General features: G+C 67.1%; 7 non-coding genes across 7 annotated transcripts; all 7 read left to right on the forward strand.

Annotated features, from left to right (window-relative positions):
- The first annotated feature begins 2,124 nt into the window (after nucleotides 1-2,124).
- LOC132595646 (5S ribosomal RNA) lies at nucleotides 2,125-2,243 on the forward strand. Its single transcript, XR_009561782.1, has one exon. It is a non-coding gene; the product is annotated as a 5S ribosomal RNA (ribosomal RNA).
- Nucleotides 2,244-3,174: 931 nt separating this feature from the next.
- Nucleotides 3,175-3,293, forward strand: LOC132595594 (5S ribosomal RNA). Its single transcript, XR_009561730.1, has one exon. It is a non-coding gene; the product is annotated as a 5S ribosomal RNA (ribosomal RNA).
- Nucleotides 3,294-5,989: 2,696 nt separating this feature from the next.
- LOC132595653 (5S ribosomal RNA) lies at nucleotides 5,990-6,108 on the forward strand. The gene has a single exon (XR_009561789.1). It is a non-coding gene; the product is annotated as a 5S ribosomal RNA (ribosomal RNA).
- Nucleotides 6,109-8,804: 2,696 nt separating this feature from the next.
- On the forward strand, nucleotides 8,805-8,923 carry LOC132595665 (5S ribosomal RNA). The gene has a single exon (XR_009561800.1). It is a non-coding gene; the product is annotated as a 5S ribosomal RNA (ribosomal RNA).
- Nucleotides 8,924-9,855: 932 nt separating this feature from the next.
- On the forward strand, nucleotides 9,856-9,974 carry LOC132595676 (5S ribosomal RNA). The gene has a single exon (XR_009561811.1). It is a non-coding gene; the product is annotated as a 5S ribosomal RNA (ribosomal RNA).
- Nucleotides 9,975-12,670: 2,696 nt separating this feature from the next.
- LOC132595687 (5S ribosomal RNA) lies at nucleotides 12,671-12,789 on the forward strand. Its single transcript, XR_009561822.1, has one exon. It is a non-coding gene; the product is annotated as a 5S ribosomal RNA (ribosomal RNA).
- Nucleotides 12,790-15,485: 2,696 nt separating this feature from the next.
- Nucleotides 15,486-15,604, forward strand: LOC132595601 (5S ribosomal RNA). Its single transcript, XR_009561736.1, has one exon. It is a non-coding gene; the product is annotated as a 5S ribosomal RNA (ribosomal RNA).
- The last annotated feature ends 1,437 nt before the right edge of the window (nucleotides 15,605-17,041 follow it).

Genomic DNA, 17,041 nt, shown 5'->3' on the forward strand with positions numbered 1-17,041 from the left:
CCCCACGTTGAGCAAGATGAAGCTGACCGGGATCAGAAGAATTGAGTATCCTTGCTCCTGGCATTTCCTGGGGATGGGGCCAGTGAACGGCTCGGCTCGGTAGTAGTTTCGCTCACCCATGGCCGTTGGTCCCAGGACTGCCTGGGCCCTCTGCCCTCCAGTTTTAACTGGGAGCCAGACTGGGTCATAATGGGGCAGGTGGTGAGGTCACAGTGAGGGAGGGGGATGAAAAGGAGGGCCCAGAGTGGCATTCCCTGGTAACCAGGGTCAGGTAAGCTGAGCCTGGACAGTCAAACAGGGCCCGGTGGCCGGCATACATCCCCTCGAGCGGTCATTCATTCGCTCACCGCCCGCTGACTCACTTGTTCAAATGACACATTGCGTCTCTTGGCCCCTCTTGAGACTAGGAAGACCTTGGCCTCAGAGGCCTGCTGAAGGCCTGGCTGGAGTCCAGAGCCTCAGCCTTCTTCATGCCCTTCACTGGGCCTGGAGCTGGACCTGCCCAGATGTGGAACCTCCCAGTTTGGAAGCAACTTCTTGTATGAGGCTCTCTGTGGACAGGGACAGCTGAGACACAGAGGAGGTGCCCAGAGACCAGGGGTTTGGAGTCTGCAGCTGCAGATGTACTTAGTGCATGGTATAGGACCAGGAGGGGCCTGCTGGCAGAACTGTGGCCACTAAACCAAAGGGACCCTCAGGCCAAGAAGGGGACACTGGCTTCTTATTGCAGGAAGCCAAGCGCAGGGACCCAGGCTGGCAGAAGGAGTGGCGCTTCCAAGCCACAGACCACCAATGTTTCCTGGACTCTGGCGCTCTTTATTCCTCTCTCCATGCCCTGCCGCCCCCTGCCCCTGCCCCCACTTGCTGCTGGTAAGTTCATTTTCCCAGTCTGGCTCCCGTGCAGAGAGGGCCTGGAGGCCGAGGTGGAAGGTAGCAGCGAGTTGGCCCGCGCTTGGCCCTCCTGCGGTTGCCGCTTCAGCACCAGACTGTCATACACCTGGTAGTTGGCATTGCCTCCCGGGTTCCGGCTGAGTGGCATGAAGGTGGGCGGGGGTGGAGGGTGCTCGGTAGCCTGGACGTCGGGCAGGAGGTGAGAGGGGCGGAGGAGCAGCGCTGAGCTGGGAGCCGGGGCCCGCTGGTCCGAGGCCTCGGCCAGTACCGTGAGGGAGGCGGAGGTGGCCACAGGGCGCCGCAAGGGCAGGATCTCAGCCCATTCGGCCGCCGGGTGCCGCACCTCGTGGGGATCGCGGGAGTAATCCAAGTGTCCCGTGGAGGGATGCAGGCTGCGGTTGGACTCGCTGTGAGCACAGCTGGGGAGGCTACGTCTGTGGGCCGGTGGGGTGTCGCGCTACCAGGCGTCGGGCCGGTAGACCCGAGGCACCAGAGCGGATGGAGGCTCAGAGCCCTCCAGAACCAGACTCCGCCATGGGCCCAGTTGCCGTCCTTTCGGCCCGCGAGCCCCTCGACCTGCACCTGGCCGCCCCCACCGGCGCCCAGCCCCGGCGCCGCCACCTGTGTGCCGGTGTGTCCCTCCACAGCTCCCTCCGACAAAAGCCCCACCCCCACCCCGCCCCTCTGGCGTGTCACCGCGGCCGGGTGCGGGAGCAGGATCGAGGGCAGGGGCCGCTTCCCCGGGCCTGCCGGCCACCAGGGGCGGGGTCCTGAGCTCGGCGGGGGGTGTGGGGGCAAGGGTGGCCTTGCCGGGGCTGAGGGGCCGTGGCGACTCAATGGTGGCTCCCGGTGGCTTCGGGCCAGCTGCTGTCGGGCAGGAGGGCCGGCCCGGGCTGCGGCCGGGCTGCGCCTAGGGCCGCGTGGGCGGGCAGGGCCGATGCCCAAGGGACCGCGGGCCCCGGGCCCTGAAGCCTCCGGGGCCACGTCCCTGTGAGCGACGTGCGGGATCTTGGGCGGGGCGCCAAGCGCCGAAGGGTTTGCTGGGTCACGGCCGCCCTGGGCTGGGAGGTGGTCGCCAAACCCTCCGCCGCCGCCCGATACCCGAGACCTCCGTTGCCCCTGCCTGGGCGGGCGAGGGGGCCCTGCCGGGGCGGGCCGGCCGCCAGGCTGGCGTTAAGGCGCCAGCGCCAGCGAAACTGGGCCTCAAGAGGCCGCCCGCGGTCCCCCGCCCCCGTCTACGGCCATACCACCCTGAACGCGCCCGATCTCGTCTGATCTCGGAAGCTAAGCAGGGTCGGGCCTGGTTAGTACTTGGATGGGAGACCGCCTGGGAATACCGGGTACTGTAGGCTTTTTGCCTCCCGCTCCGCCCGCCTTCTCATTTACTCGCCCGCGGCGGGGGCCGCCGGCTCCGCCCCCGCCGGGCCCCGCTGCAGGCCCCACCTCCTCAGGCCCCTCCCACCACGGCGCGCGCCGGCGGGGTCGCTCCCCGCCGGCCCGGCCGGCCAGGCGGCCAGAAGGCGGCCCTGGAAGGCAGGCGCACCCCAGACGCTCCCGGGGTGGCTGGCCCGGACCCAGACTCCGCCGCGGGCCCAGTTGCCGTCCTTTCGGCCCGCGAGCCCCTCGACCTGCACCTGGCCGCCCCCACCGGCGCCCAGCCCCGGCGCCGCCACCTGTGTGCCGGTGTGTCCCTCCACAGCTCCCTCCGACAAAAGCCCCCCCCACCCCGCCCCCCTGGCGTGTCAACGCGGCCGGGTGCGGGAGCGGGATCGAGGGCAGGGGCCGCTTCCCCGGGCCTGCCGGCCACCAGGGGCGGGGTCCTGAGCTCGGCGGGGGGTGTGGGGGCAAGGGTGGCCTTGCCGGGGCTGAGGGGCCGTGGCGACTCAATGGTGGCTCCCAGTGGCTTCGGGCCAGCTGCTGTCGGGCAGGAGGGCCGGCCCGGGCTGCGGCCGGGCTGCGCCTAGGGCCGCGTGGGCGGGCAGGGCCGATGCCCAAGGGACCGCGGGCCCCGGGCCCTGAAGCCTCCGGGACCACGTCCCTGTGAGCGACGTGCGGGATCTTGGGCGGGGCGCCAAGCGCCGAAGGGTTTGCTGGGTCACGGCCGCCCTGGGCTGGGAGGTGGTCGCCAAACCCTCCGCCGCCGCCCGATACCCGAGACCTCCGTTGCCCCTGCCTGGGCGGGCGAGGGGGCCCTGCCGGGGCGGGCCGGCCTCCAGGCTGGCGTTAAGGCGCCAGCGCCAGCGAAACTGGGCCTCAAGAGGCCGCCCGCGGCGCCCCGCCCCCGTCTACGGCCATACCACCCTGAACGCGCCCGATCTCGTCTGATCTCGGAAGCTAAGCAGGGTCGGGCCTGGTTAGTACTTGGATGGGAGACCGCCTGGGAATACCGGGTGCTGTAGGCTTTTTGCCTCCCGCTCCGCCCGCCTTCTCCTTTACTCGCCCGCGGCGGGGGGGCCGCCGGCTCCGCCCCCGCCGAGCCCCGCTGCAGGCAGTAGTCAAGGTGGGTTTACCTGCCCGAGCAGGAAGCTTGGGCGATGGCAGAAGTGGGAAGAAACTCTTGAGCACAGGTTCTTGGGATCCACGGAGCAGCGCATGCACATGCGATGGGTGCCTACACAGCTGGCTTGCTTGTCTGTGGGGAAAGGCGAGATGGGTCAGGGCCTGGGTTCCTGAGGGGCTGAGAATCAAGGCAGGGATAGAAGAAAGGGGACAGGCCCACATCCCCTGAACCCACGCCGGCGCCCACTCACCTTTGTGGAAAATACGATTGAAAAGTGCCCGCAAGAATCTCTTCAGATGCCTCCAGAGTTGAGGGAAGAAGGGGAGGGGGGAGGCCGGGAGCAGGGTGAGCCCTGAAATCCAACCCTTGTCCCGGTCACACCCCAGCAGCCCTCCCACCTCAGCCCCTTCAAGACCCCAGGGCTCCCCCAACCGCGCTGCACAGATCCTGCCCTGACCATAGTCACCATGTTGATCCCCACGTTGAGCAAGATGAAGCTGACCGGGATCAGAAGAATTGAGTATCCTTGCTCCTGGCATTTCCTGGGGATGGGGCCAGTGAACGGCTCGGCTCGGTAGTAGTTTCGCTCACCCATGGCCGTTGGTCCCAGGACTGCCTGGGCCCTCTGCCCTCCAGTTTTAACTGGGAGCCAGACTGGGTCATAATGGGGCAGGTGGTGAGGTCACAGTGAGGGAGGGGGATGAAAAGGAGGGCCCAGAGTGGCATTCCCTGGTAACCAGGGTCAGGTAAGCTGAGCCTGGACAGTCAAACAGGGCCCGGTGGCCGGCATACATCCCCTCGAGCGGTCATTCATTCGCTCACCGCCCGCTGACTCACTTGTTCAAATGACACATTGCGTCTCTTGGCCCCTCTTGAGACTAGGAAGACCTTGGCCTCAGAGGCCTGCTGAAGGCCTGGCTGGAGTCCAGAGCCTCAGCCTTCTTCATGCCCTTCACTGGGCCTGGAGCTGGACCTGCCCAGATGTGGAACCTCCCAGTTTGGAAGCAACTTCTTGTATGAGGCTCTCTGTGGACAGGGACAGCTGAGACACAGAGGAGGTGCCCAGAGACCAGGGGTTTGGAGTCTGCAGCTGCAGATGTACTTAGTGCATGGTATAGGACCAGGAGGGGCCTGCTGGCAGAACTGTGGCCACTAAACCAAAGGGACCCTCAGGCCAAGAAGGAGACACTGGCTTCTTATTGCAGGAAGCCAAGGGCAGGGACCCAGGCTGGCAGAAGGAGTGGCGCTTCCAAGCCACAGACCACCAATGTTTCCTGGACTCTGGCGCTCTTTATTCCTCTCTCCATGCCCTGCCGCCCCCTGCCCCTGCCCCCACTTGCTGCTGGTAAGTTCATTTTCCCAGTCTGGCTCCCGTGCAGAGAGGGCCTGGAGGCCGAGGTGGAAGGTAGCAGCGAGTTGGCCCGCGCTTGGCCCTCCTGCGGTTGCCGCTTCAGCACCAGACTGTCATACACCTGGTAGTTGGCATTGCCTCCCGGGTTCCGGCTGAGTGGCATGAAGGTGGGCGGGGGTGGAGGGTGCTCGGTAGCCTGGACGTCAGGCAGGAGGTGAGAGGGGCGGAGGAGCAGCGCTGAGCTGGGAGCCGGGGCCCGCTGGTCCGAGGCCTCGGCCAGTACCGTGAGGGAGGCGGAGGTGGCCACAGGGCGCCGCAAGGGCAGGATCTCAGCCCATTCGGCCGCCGGGTGCCGCACCTCGTGGGGATCGCGGGAGTAATCCAAGTGTCCCGTGGAGGGATGCAGGCTGCGGTTGGACTCGCTGTGAGCACAGCTGGGGAGGCTACGTCTGTGGGCCGGTGGGGTGTCGCGCTACCAGGCGTCGGGCCGGTAGACCCGAGGCACCAGAGCGGATGGAGGCTCAGAGCCCTCCAGACCCAGACTCCGCCATGGGCCCAGTTGCCGTCCTTTCGGCCCGCGAGCCCCTCGACCTGCACCTGGCCGCCCCCACCGGCGCCCAGCCCCGGCGCCGCCACCTGTGTGCCGGTGTGTCCCTCCACAGCTCCCTCCGACAAAAGCCCCACCCCCACCCCGCCCCTCTGGCGTGTCACCGCGGCCGGGTGCGGGAGCGGGATCGAGGGCAGGGGCCGCTTCCCCGGGCCTGCCGGCCACCAGGGGCGGGGTCCTGAGTCGGCGGGGGGTGTGGGGGCAAGGGTGGCCTTGCCGGGGCTGAGGGGCCGTGGCGACTCAATGGTGGCTCCCGGTGGCTTCGGGCCAGCTGCTGTCGGGCAGGAGGGCCGGCCCGGGCTGCGGCCGGGCTGCGCCTAGGGCCGCGTGGGCGGGCAGGGCCGATGCCCAAGGGACCGCGGGCCCCGGGCCCTGAAGCCTCCGGGGCCACGTCCCTGTGAGCGACGTGCGGGATCTTGGGCGGGGCGCCAAGCGCCGAAGGGTTTGCTGGGTCACGGCCGCCCTGGGCTGGGAGGTGGTCGCCAAACCCTCCGCCGCCGCCCGATACCCGAGACCTCCGTTGCCCCTGCCTGGGCGGGCGAGGGGGCCCTGCCGGGGCGGGCCGGCCTCCAGGCTGGCGTTAAGGCGCCAGCGCCAGCGAAACTGGGCCTCAAGAGGCCGCCCGCGGCGCCCCGCCCCCGTCTACGGCCATACCACCCTGAACGCGCCCGATCTCGTCTGATCTCGGAAGCTAAGCAGGGTCGGGCCTGGTTAGTACTTGGATGGGAGACCGCCTGGGAATACCGGGTGCTGTAGGCTTTTTGCCTCCCGCTCCGCCCGCCTTCTCCTTTACTCGCCCGCGGCGGGGGGGCCGCCGGCTCCGCCCCCGCCGAGCCCCGCTGCAGGCAGTAGTCAAGGTGGGTTTACCTGCCCGAGCAGGAAGCTTGGGCGATGGCAGAAGTGGGAAGAAACTCTTGAGCACAGGTTCTTGGGATCCACGGAGCAGCGCATGCACATGCGATGGGTGCCTACACAGCTGGCTTGCTTGTCTGTGGGGAAAGGCGAGATGGGTCAGGGCCTGGGTTCCTGAGGGGCTGAGAATCAAGGCAGGGATAGAAGAAAGGGGACAGGCCCACATCCCCTGAACCCACGCCGGCGCCCACTCACCTTTGTGGAAAATACGATTGAAAAGTGCCCGCAAGAATCTCTTCAGATGCCTCCAGAGTTGAGGGAAGAAGGGGAGGGGGGAGGCCGGGAGCAGGGTGAGCCCTGAAATCCAACCCTTGTCCCGGTCACACCCCAGCAGCCCTCCCACCTCAGCCCCTTCAAGACCCCAGGGCTCCCCCAACCGCGCTGCACAGATCCTGCCCTGACCATAGTCACCATGTTGATCCCCACGTTGAGCAAGATGAAGCTGACCGGGATCAGAAGAATTGAGTATCCTTGCTCCTGGCATTTCCTGGGGATGGGGCCAGTGAACGGCTCGGCTCGGTAGTAGTTTCGCTCACCCATGGCCGTTGGTCCCAGGACTGCCTGGGCCCTCTGCCCTCCAGTTTTAACTGGGAGCCAGACTGGGTCATAATGGGGCAGGTGGTGAGGTCACAGTGAGGGAGGGGGATGAAAAGGAGGGCCCAGAGTGGCATTCCCTGGTAACCAGGGTCAGGTAAGCTGAGCCTGGACAGTCAAACAGGGCCCGGTGGCCGGCATACATCCCCTCGAGCGGTCATTCATTCGCTCACCGCCCGCTGACTCACTTGTTCAAATGACACATTGCGTCTCTTGGCCCCTCTTGAGACTAGGAAGACCTTGGCCTCAGAGGCCTGCTGAAGGCCTGGCTGGAGTCCAGAGCCTCAGCCTTCTTCATGCCCTTCACTGGGCCTGGAGCTGGACCTGCCCAGATGTGGAACCTCCCAGTTTGGAAGCAACTTCTTGTATGAGGCTCTCTGTGGACAGGGACAGCTGAGACACAGAGGAGGTGCCCAGAGACCAGGGGTTTGGAGTCTGCAGCTGCAGATGTACTTAGTGCATGGTATAGGACCAGGAGGGGCCTGCTGGCAGAACTGTGGCCACTAAACCAAAGGGACCCTCAGGCCAAGAAGGGGACACTGGCTTCTTATTGCAGGAAGCCAAGCGCAGGGACCCAGGCTGGCAGAAGGAGTGGCGCTTCCAAGCCACAGACCACCAATGTTTCCTGGACTCTGGCGCTCTTTATTCCTCTCTCCATGCCCTGCCGCCCCCTGCCCCTGCCCCCATTTGCTGCTGGTAAGTTCACTTTCCCAGTCTGGCTCCCGTGCAGAGAGGGCCTGGAGGCCGAGGTGGAAGGTAGCAGCGAGTTGGCCCGCGCTTGGCCCTCCTGCGGTTGCCGCTTCAGCACCAGACTGTCATACACCTGGTAGTTGGCATTGCCTCCCGGGTTCCGGCTGAGTGGCATGAAGGTGGGCGGGGGTGGAGGGTGCTCGGTAGCCTGGACGTCGGGCAGGAGGTGAGAGGGGCGGAGGAGCAGCGCTGAGCTGGGAGCCGGGGCCCGCTGGTCCAAGGCCTCGGCCAGTACCGTGAGGGAGGCGGAGGCGGCCACAGGGCGCCGCAAGGGCAGGATCTCAGCCCATTCGGCCGCCGGGTGCCGCACCTCGTGGGGATCGCGGGAGTAATCCAAGTGTCCCGTGGAGGGATGCAGGCTGCGGTTGGACTCGCTGTGAGCACAGCTGGGGAGGCTACGTCTGTGGGCCGGTGGGGTGTCGCGCTACCAGGCGTCGGGCCGGTAGACCCGAGGCAACAGAGCGGATGGAGGCTCAGAGCCCTCCAGACCCAGACTCCGCCATGGGCCCAGTTGCCGTCCTTTCGGCCCGCGAGCCCCTCGACCTGCACCTGGCCGCCCCCACCGGCGCCCAGCCCCGGCGCCGCCACCTGTGTGCCGGTATGTCCCTCCACAGCTCCCTCCGTCAAAAGCCCCCCCCCACCCCGCCCCTCTGGCGTGTCACCGCGGCCGGGTGCGGGAGCGGGATCGAGGGCAGGGGCCGCTTCCCCGGGCCTGCCGGCCACCAGGGGCGGGGTCCTGAGCTCGGCGGGGGGTGTGGGGGCAAGGGTGGCCTTGCCGGGGCTGAGGGGCCGTGGCGACTCAATGGTGGCTCCCGGTGGCTTCGGGCCAGCTGCTGTCGGGCAGGAGGGCCGGCCCGGGCTGCGGCCGGGCTGCGCCTAGGGCCGCGTGGGCGGGCAGGGCCGATGCCCAAGGGACCGCGGGCCCCGGGCCCTGAAGCCTCCGGGGCCACGTCCCTGTGAGCGACGTGCGGGATCTTGGGCGGGGCGCCAAGCGCCGAAGGGTTTGCTGGGTCACGGCCGCCCTGGGCTGGGAGGTGGTCGCCAAACCCTCCGCCGCCGCCCGATACCCGAGACCTCCGTTGCCCCTGCCTGGGCGGGCGAGGGGGCCCTGCCGGGGCGGGCCGGCCGCCAGGCTGGCGTTAAGGCGCCAGCGCCAGCGAAACTGGGCCTCAAGAGGCCGCCCGCGGCCCCCCGCCCCCGTCTACGGCCATACCACCCTGAACGCGCCCGATCTCGTCTGATCTCGGAAGCTAAGCAGGGTCGGGCCTGGTTAGTACTTGGATGGGAGACCGCCTGGGAATACCGGGTGCTGTAGGCTTTTTGCCTCCCGCTCCGCCCGCCTTCTCCTTTACTCGCCCGCGGCGGGGGCCGCCGGCTCCGCCCCCGCCGGGCCCCGCTGCAGGCCCCACCTCCTCAGGCCCCTCCCACCACGGCGCGCGCCGGCGGGGTCGCTCCCCGCCGGCCCGGCCGGCCAGGCGGCCAGAAGGCGGCCCTGGAAGGCAGCCGCACCCCAGACGCTCCCGGGGTGGCTGGCCCGGACCCAGACTCCGCCGCGGGCCCAGTTGCCGTCCTTTCGGCCCGCGAGCCCCTCGACCTGCACCTGGCCGCCCCCACCGGCTCCCAACCCCGGCGCCGCCACCTGTGTGCCGGTGTGTCCCTCCACAGCTCCCTCCGACAAAAGCCCCCCCCCACCCCGCCCCTCTGGCGTGTCACCGCGGCCGGGTGCGGGAGCGGGATCGAGGGCAGGGGCCGCTTCCCCGGGCCTGCCGGCCACCAGGGGCGGGGTCCTGAGCTCGGCGGGGGGTGTGGGGGCAAGGGTGGCCTTGCCGGGGCTGAGGGGCCGTGGCGACTCAATGGTGGCTCCCGGTGGCTTCGGGCCAGCTGCTGTCGGGCAGGAGGGCCGGCCCGGGCTGCGGCCGGGCTGCGCCTAGGGCCGCGTGGGCGGGCAGGGCCGATGCCCAAGGGACCGCGGGCCCCGGGCCCTGAAGCCTCCGGGGCCACGTCCCTGTGAGCGACGTGCGGGATCTTGGGCGGGGCGCCAAGCGCCGAAGGGTTTGCTGGGTCACGGCCGCCCTGGGCTGGGAGGTGGTCGCCAAACCCTCCGCCGCCGCCCGATACCCGAGACCTCCGTTGCCCCTGCCTGGGCGGGCGAGGGGGCCCTGCCGGGGCGGGCCGGCCGCCAGGCTGGCGTTAAGGCGCCAGCGCCAGCGAAACTGGGCCTCAAGAGGCCGCCCGCGGCGCCCCGCCCCCGTCTACGGCCATACCACCCTGAACGCGCCCGATCTCGTCTGATCTCGGAAGCTAAGCAGGGTCGGGCCTGGTTAGTACTTGGATGGGAGACCGCCTGGGAATACCGGGTGCTGTAGGCTTTTTGCCTCCCGCTCCGCCCGCCTTCTCCTTTACTCGCCCGCGGCGGGGGGGCCGCCGGCTCCGCCCCCGCCGAGCCCCGCTGCAGGCAGTAGTCAAGGTGGGTTTACCTGCCCGAGCAGGAAGCTTGGGCGATGGCAGAAGTGGGAAGAAACTCTTGAGCACAGGTTCTTGGGATCCACGGAGCAGCGCATGCACATGCGATGGGTGCCTACACAGCTGGCTTGCTTGTCTGTGGGGAAAGGCGAGATGGGTCAGGGCCTGGGTTCCTGAGGGGCTGAGAATCAAGGCAGGGATAGAAGAAAGGGGACAGGCCCACATCCCCTGAACCCACGCCGGCGCCCACTCACCTTTGTGGAAAATACGATTGAAAAGTGCCCGCAAGAATCTCTTCAGATGCCTCCAGAGTTGAGGCAAGAAGGGGAGGGGGGAGGCCGGGAGCAGGGTGAGCCCTGAAATCCAACCCTTGTCCCGGTCACACCCCAGCAGCCCTCCCACCTCAGCCCCTTCAAGACCCCAGGGCTCCCCCAACCGCGCTGCACAGATCCTGCCCTGACCATAGTCACCATGTTGATCCCCACGTTGAGCAAGATGAAGCTGACCGGGATCAGAAGAATTGAGTATCCTTGCTCCTGGCATTTCCTGGGGATGGGGCCAGTGAACGGCTCGGCTCGGTAGTAGTTTCGCTCACCCATGGCCGTTGGTCCCAGGACTGCCTGGGCCCTCTGCCCTCCAGTTTTAACTGGGAGCCAGACTGGGTCATAATGGGGCAGGTGGTGAGGTCACAGTGAGGGAGGGGGATGAAAAGGAGGGCCCAGAGTGGCATTCCCTGGTAACCAGGGTCAGGTAAGCTGAGCCTGGACAGTCAAACAGGGCCCGGTGGCCGGCATACATCCCCTCGAGCGGTCATTCATTCGCTCACCGCCCGCTGACTCACTTGTTCAAATGACACATTGCGTCTCTTGGCCCCTCTTGAGACTAGGAAGACCTTGGCCTCAGAGGCCTGCTGAAGGCCTGGCTGGAGTCCAGAGCCTCAGCCTTCTTCATGCCCTTCACTGGGCCTGGAGCTGGACCTGCCCAGATGTGGAACCTCCCAGTTTGGAAGCAACTTCTTGTATGAGGCTCTCTGTGGACAGGGACAGCTGAGACACAGAGGAGGTGCCCAGAGACCAGGGGTTTGGAGTCTGCAGCTGCAGATGTACTTAGTGCATGGTATAGGACCAGGAGGGGCCTGCTGGCAGAACTGTGGCCACTAAACCAAAGGGACCCTCAGGCCAAGAAGGGGACACTGGCTTCTTATTGCAGGAAGCCAAGCGCAGGGACCCAGGCTGGCAGAAGGAGTGGCGCTTCCAAGCCACAGACCACCAATGTTTCCTGGACTCTGGCGCTCTTTATTCCTCTCTCCATGCCCTGCCGCCCCCTGCCCCTGCCCCCACTTGCTGCTGGTAAGTTCATTTTCCCAGTCTGGCTCCCGTGCAGAGAGGGCCTGGAGGCCGAGGTGGAAGGTAGCAGCGAGTTGGCCCGCGCTTGGCCCTCCTGCGGTTGCCGCTTCAGCACCAGACTGTCATACACCTGGTAGTTGGCATTGCCTCCCGGGTTCCGGCTGAGTGGCATGAAGGTGGGCGGGGGTGGAGGGTGCTCGGTAGCCTGGACGTCGGGCAGGAGGTGAGAGGGGCGGAGGAGCAGCGCTGAGCTGGGAGCCGGGGCCCGCTGGTCCGAGGCCTCGGCCAGTACCGTGAGGGAGGCGGAGGTGGCCACAGGGCGCCGCAAGGGCAGGATCTCAGCCCATTCGGCCGCCGGGTGCCGCACCTCGTGGGGATCGCGGGAGTAATCCAAGTGTCCCGTGGAGGGATGCAGGCTGCGGTTGGACTCGCTGTGAGCACAGCTGGGGAGGCTACGTCTGTGGGCCGGTGGGGTGTCGCGCTACCAGGCGTCGGGCCGGTAGACCCGAGGCACCAGAGCGGATGGAGGCTCAGAGCCCTCCAGACCCAGACTCCGCCATGGGCCCAGTTGCCGTCCTTTCGGCCCGCGAGCCCCTCGACCTGCACCTGGCCGCCCCCACCGGCGCCCAGCCCCGGCGCCGCCACCTGTGTGCCGGTGTGTCCCTCCACAGCTCCCTCCGACAAAAGCCCCACCCCCACCCCGCCCCTCTGGCGTGTCACCGCGGCCGGGTGCGGGAGCGGGATCGAGGGCAGGGGCCGCTTCCCCGGGCCTGCCGGCCACCAGGGGCGGGGTCCTGAGTCGGCGGGGGGTGTGGGGGCAAGGGTGGCCTTGCCGGGGCTGAGGGGCCGTGGCGACTCAATGGTGGCTCCCGGTGGCTTCGGGCCAGCTGCTGTCGGGCAGGAGGGCCGGCCCGGGCTGCGGCCGGGCTGCGCCTAGGGCCGCGTGGGCGGGCAGGGCCGATGCCCAAGGGACCGCGGGCCCCGGGCCCTGAAGCCTCCGGGGCCACGTCCCTGTGAGCGACGTGCGGGATCTTGGGCGGGGCGCCAAGCGCCGAAGGGTTTGCTGGGTCACGGCCGCCCTGGGCTGGGAGGTGGTCGCCAAACCCTCCGCCGCCGCCCGATACCCGAGACCTCCGTTGCCCCTGCCTGGGCGGGCGAGGGGGCCCTGCCGGGGCGGGCCGGCCGCCAGGCTGGCGTTAAGGCGCCAGCGCCAGCGAAACTGGGCCTCAAGAGGCCGCCCGCGGCCCCCCGCCCCCGTCTACGGCCATACCACCCTGAACGCGCCCGATCTCGTCTGATCTCGGAAGCTAAGCAGGGTCGGGCCTGGTTAGTACTTGGATGGGAGACCGCCTGGGAATACCGGGTGCTGTAGGCTTTTTGCCTCCCGCTCCGCCCGCCTTCTCCTTTACTCGCCCGCGGCGGGGGGGCCGCCGGCTCCGCCCCCGCCGAGCCCCGCTGCAGGCAGTAGTCAAGGTGGGTTTACCTGCCCGAGCAGGAAGCTTGGGCGATGGCAGAAGTGGGAAGAAACTCTTGAGCACAGGTTCTTGGGATCCACGGAGCAGCGCATGCACATGCGATGGGTGCCTACACAGCTGGCTTGCTTGTCTGTGGGGAAAGGCGAGATGGGTCAGGGCCTGGGTTCCTGAGGGGCTGAGAATCAAGGCAGGGATAGAAGAAAGGGGACAGGCCCACATCCCCTGAACCCACGCCGGCGCCCACTCACCTTTGTGGAAAATACGATTGAAAAGTGCCCGCAAGAATCTCTTCAGATGCCTCCAGAGTTGAGGGAAGAAGGGGAGGGGGGAGGCCGGGAGCAGGGTGAGCCCTGAAATCCAACCCTTGTCCCGGTCACACCCCAGCAGCCCTCCCACCTCAGCCCCTTCAAGACCCCAGGGCTCCCCCAACCGCGCTGCACAGATCCTGCCCTGACCATAGTCACCATGTTGATCCCCACGTTGAGCAAGATGAAGCTGACCGGGATCAGAAGAATTGAGTATCCTTGCTCCTGGCATTTCCTGGGGATGGGGCCAGTGAACGGCTCGGCTCGGTAGTAGTTTCGCTCACCCATGGCCGTTGGTCCCAGGACTGCCTGGGCCCTCTGCCCTCCAGTTTTAACTGGGAGCCAGACTGGGTCATAATGGGGCAGGTGGTGAGGTCACAGTGAGGGAGGGGGATGAAAAGGAGGGCCCAGAGTGGCATTCCCTGGTAACCAGGGTCAGGTAAGCTGAGCCTGGACAGTCAAACAGGGCCCGGTGGCCGGCATACATCCCCTCGAGCGGTCATTCATTCGCTCACCGCCCGCTGACTCACTTGTTCAAATGACACATTGCGTCTCTTGGCCCCTCTTGAGACTAGGAAGACCTTGGCCTCAGAGGCCTGCTGAAGGCCTGGCTGGAGTCCAGAGCCTCAGCCTTCTTCATGCCCTTCACTGGGCCTGGAGCTGGACCTGCCCAGATGTGGAACCTCCCAGTTTGGAAGCAACTTCTTGTATGAGGCTCTCTGTGGACAGGGACAGCTGAGACACAGAGGAGGTGCCCAGAGACCAGGGGTTTGGAGTCTGCAGCTGCAGATGTACTTAGTGCATGGTATAGGACCAGGAGGGGCCTGCTGGCAGAACTGTGGCCACTAAACCAAAGGGACCCTCAGGCCAAGAAGGGGACACTGGCTTCTTATTGCAGGAAGCCAAGCGCAGGGACCCAGGCTGGCAGAAGGAGTGGCGCTTCCAAGCCACAGACCACCAATGTTTCCTGGACTCTGGCGCTCTTTATTCCTCTCTCCATGCCCTGCCGCCCCCTGCCCCTGCCCCCACTTGCTGCTGGTAAGTTCATTTTCCCAGTCTGGCTCCCGTGCAGAGAGGGCCTGGAGGCCGAGGTGGAAGGTAGCAGCGAGTTGGCCCGCGCTTGGCCCTCCTGCGGTTGCCGCTTCAGCACCAGACTGTCATACACCTGGTAGTTGGCATTGCCTCCCGGGTTCCGGCTGAGTGGCATGAAGGTGGGCGGGGGTGGAGGGTGCTCGGTAGCCTGGACGTCGGGCAGGAGGTGAGAGGGGCGGAGGAGCAGCGCTGAGCTGGGAGCCGGGGCCCGCTGGTCCGAGGCCTCGGCCAGTACCGTGAGGGAGGCGGAGGTGGCCACAGGGCGCCGCAAGGGCAGGATCTCAGCCCATTCGGCCGCCGGGTGCCGCACCTCGTGGGGATCGCGGGAGTAATCCAAGTGTCCCGTGGAGGGATGCAGGCTGCGGTTGGACTCGCTGTGAGCACAGCTGGGGAGGCTACGTCTGTGGGCCGGTGGGGTGTCGCGCTACCAGGCGTCGGGCCGGTAGACCCGAGGCACCAGAGCGGATGGAGGCTCAGAGCCCTCCAGACCCAGACTCCGCCATGGGCCCAGTTGCCGTCCTTTCGGCCCGCGAGCCCCTCGACCTGCACCTGGCCGCCCCCACCGGCGCCCAGCCCCGGCGCCGCCACCTGTGTGCCGGTGTGTCCCTCCACAGCTCCCTCCGACAAAAGCCCCACCCCCACCCCGCCCCTCTGGCGTGTCACCGCGGCCGGGTGCGGGAGCGGGATCGAGGGCAGGGGCCGCTTCCCCGGGCCTGCCGGCCACCAGGGGCGGGGTCCTGAGTCGGCGGGGGGTGTGGGGGCAAGGGTGGCCTTGCCGGGGCTGAGGGGCCGTGGCGACTCAATGGTGGCTCCCGGTGGCTTCGGGCCAGCTGCTGTCGGGCAGGAGGGCCGGCCCGGGCTGCGGCCGGGCTGCGCCTAGGGCCGCGTGGGCGGGCAGGGCCGATGCCCAAGGGACCGCGGGCCCCGGGCCCTGAAGCCTCCGGGGCCACGTCCCTGTGAGCGACGTGCGGGATCTTGGGCGGGGCGCCAAGCGCCGAAGGGTTTGCTGGGTCACGGCCGCCCTGGGCTGGGAGGTGGTCGCCAAACCCTCCGCCGCCGCCCGATACCCGAGACCTCCGTTGCCCCTGCCTGGGCGGGCGAGGGGGCCCTGCCGGGGCGGGCCGGCCGCCAGGCTGGCGTTAAGGCGCCAGCGCCAGCGAAACTGGGCCTCAAGAGGCCGCCCGCGGCCCCCCGCCCCCGTCTACGGCCATACCACCCTGAACGCGCCCGATCTCGTCTGATCTCGGAAGCTAAGCAGGGTCGGGCCTGGTTAGTACTTGGATGGGAGACCGCCTGGGAATACCGGGTGCTGTAGGCTTTTTGCCTCCCGCTCCGCCCGCCTTCTCCTTTACTCGCCCGCGGCGGGGGGGCCGCCGGCTCCGCCCCCGCCGAGCCCCGCTGCAGGCAGTAGTCAAGGTGGGTTTACCTGCCCGAGCAGGAAGCTTGGGCGATGGCAGAAGTGGGAAGAAACTCTTGAGCACAGGTTCTTGGGATCCACGGAGCAGCGCATGCACATGCGATGGGTGCCTACACAGCTGGCTTGCTTGTCTGTGGGGAAAGGCGAGATGGGTCAGGGCCTGGGTTCCTGAGGGGCTGAGAATCAAGGCAGGGATAGAAGAAAGGGGACAGGCCCACATCCCCTGAACCCACGCCGGCGCCCACTCACCTTTGTGGAAAATACGATTGAAAAGTGCCCGCAAGAATCTCTTCAGATGCCTCCAGAGTTGAGGGAAGAAGGGGAGGGGGGAGGCCGGGAGCAGGGTGAGCCCTGAAATCCAACCCTTGTCCCGGTCACACCCCAGCAGCCCTCCCACCTCAGCCCCTTCAAGACCCCAGGGCTCCCCCAACCGCGCTGCACAGATCCTGCCCTGACCATAGTCACCATGTTGATCCCCACGTTGAGCAAGATGAAGCTGACCGGGATCAGAAGAATTGAGTATCCTTGCTCCTGGCATTTCCTGGGGATGGGGCCAGTGAACGGCTCGGCTCGGTAGTAGTTTCGCTCACCCATGGCCGTTGGTCCCAGGACTGCCTGGGCCCTCTGCCCTCCAGTTTTAACTGGGAGCCAGACTGGGTCATAATGGGGCAGGTGGTGAGGTCACAGTGAGGGAGGGGGATGAAAAGGAGGGCCCAGAGTGGCATTCCCTGGTAACCAGGGTCAGGTAAGCTGAGCCTGGACAGTCAAACAGGGCCCGGTGGCCGGCATACATCCCCTCGAGCGGTCATTCATTCGCTCACCGCCCGCTGACTCACTTGTTCAAATGACACATTGCGTCTCTTGGCCCCTCTTGAGACTAGGAAGACCTTGGCCTCAGAGGCCTGCTGAAGGCCTGGCTGGAGTCCAGAGCCTCAGCCTTCTTCATGCCCTTCACTGGGCCTGGAGCTGGACCTGCCCAGATGTGGAACCTCCCAGTTTGGAAGCAACTTCTTGTATGAGGCTCTCTGTGGACAGGGACAGCTGAGACACAGAGGAGGTGCCCAGAGACCAGGGGTTTGGAGTCTGCAGCTGCAGATGTACTTAGTGCATGGTATAGGACCAGGAGGGGCCTGCTGGCAGAACTGTGGCCACTAAACCAAAGGGACCCTCAGGCCAAGAAGGGGACACTGGCTTCTTATTGCAGGAAGCCAAGGGCAGGGACCCAGGCTGGCAGAAGGAGTGGCGCTTCCAAGCCACAGACCACCAATGTTTCCTGGACTCTGGCGCTCTTTATTCCTCTCTCCATGCCCTGCCGCCCCCTGCCCCTGCCCCCACTTG

Source organism: Globicephala melas, unplaced genomic scaffold, assembly GCF_963455315.2.
Source record: "Globicephala melas unplaced genomic scaffold, mGloMel1.2 SCAFFOLD_490, whole genome shotgun sequence".
NCBI classification, from domain to species: domain Eukaryota; kingdom Metazoa; phylum Chordata; class Mammalia; order Artiodactyla; family Delphinidae; genus Globicephala; species Globicephala melas.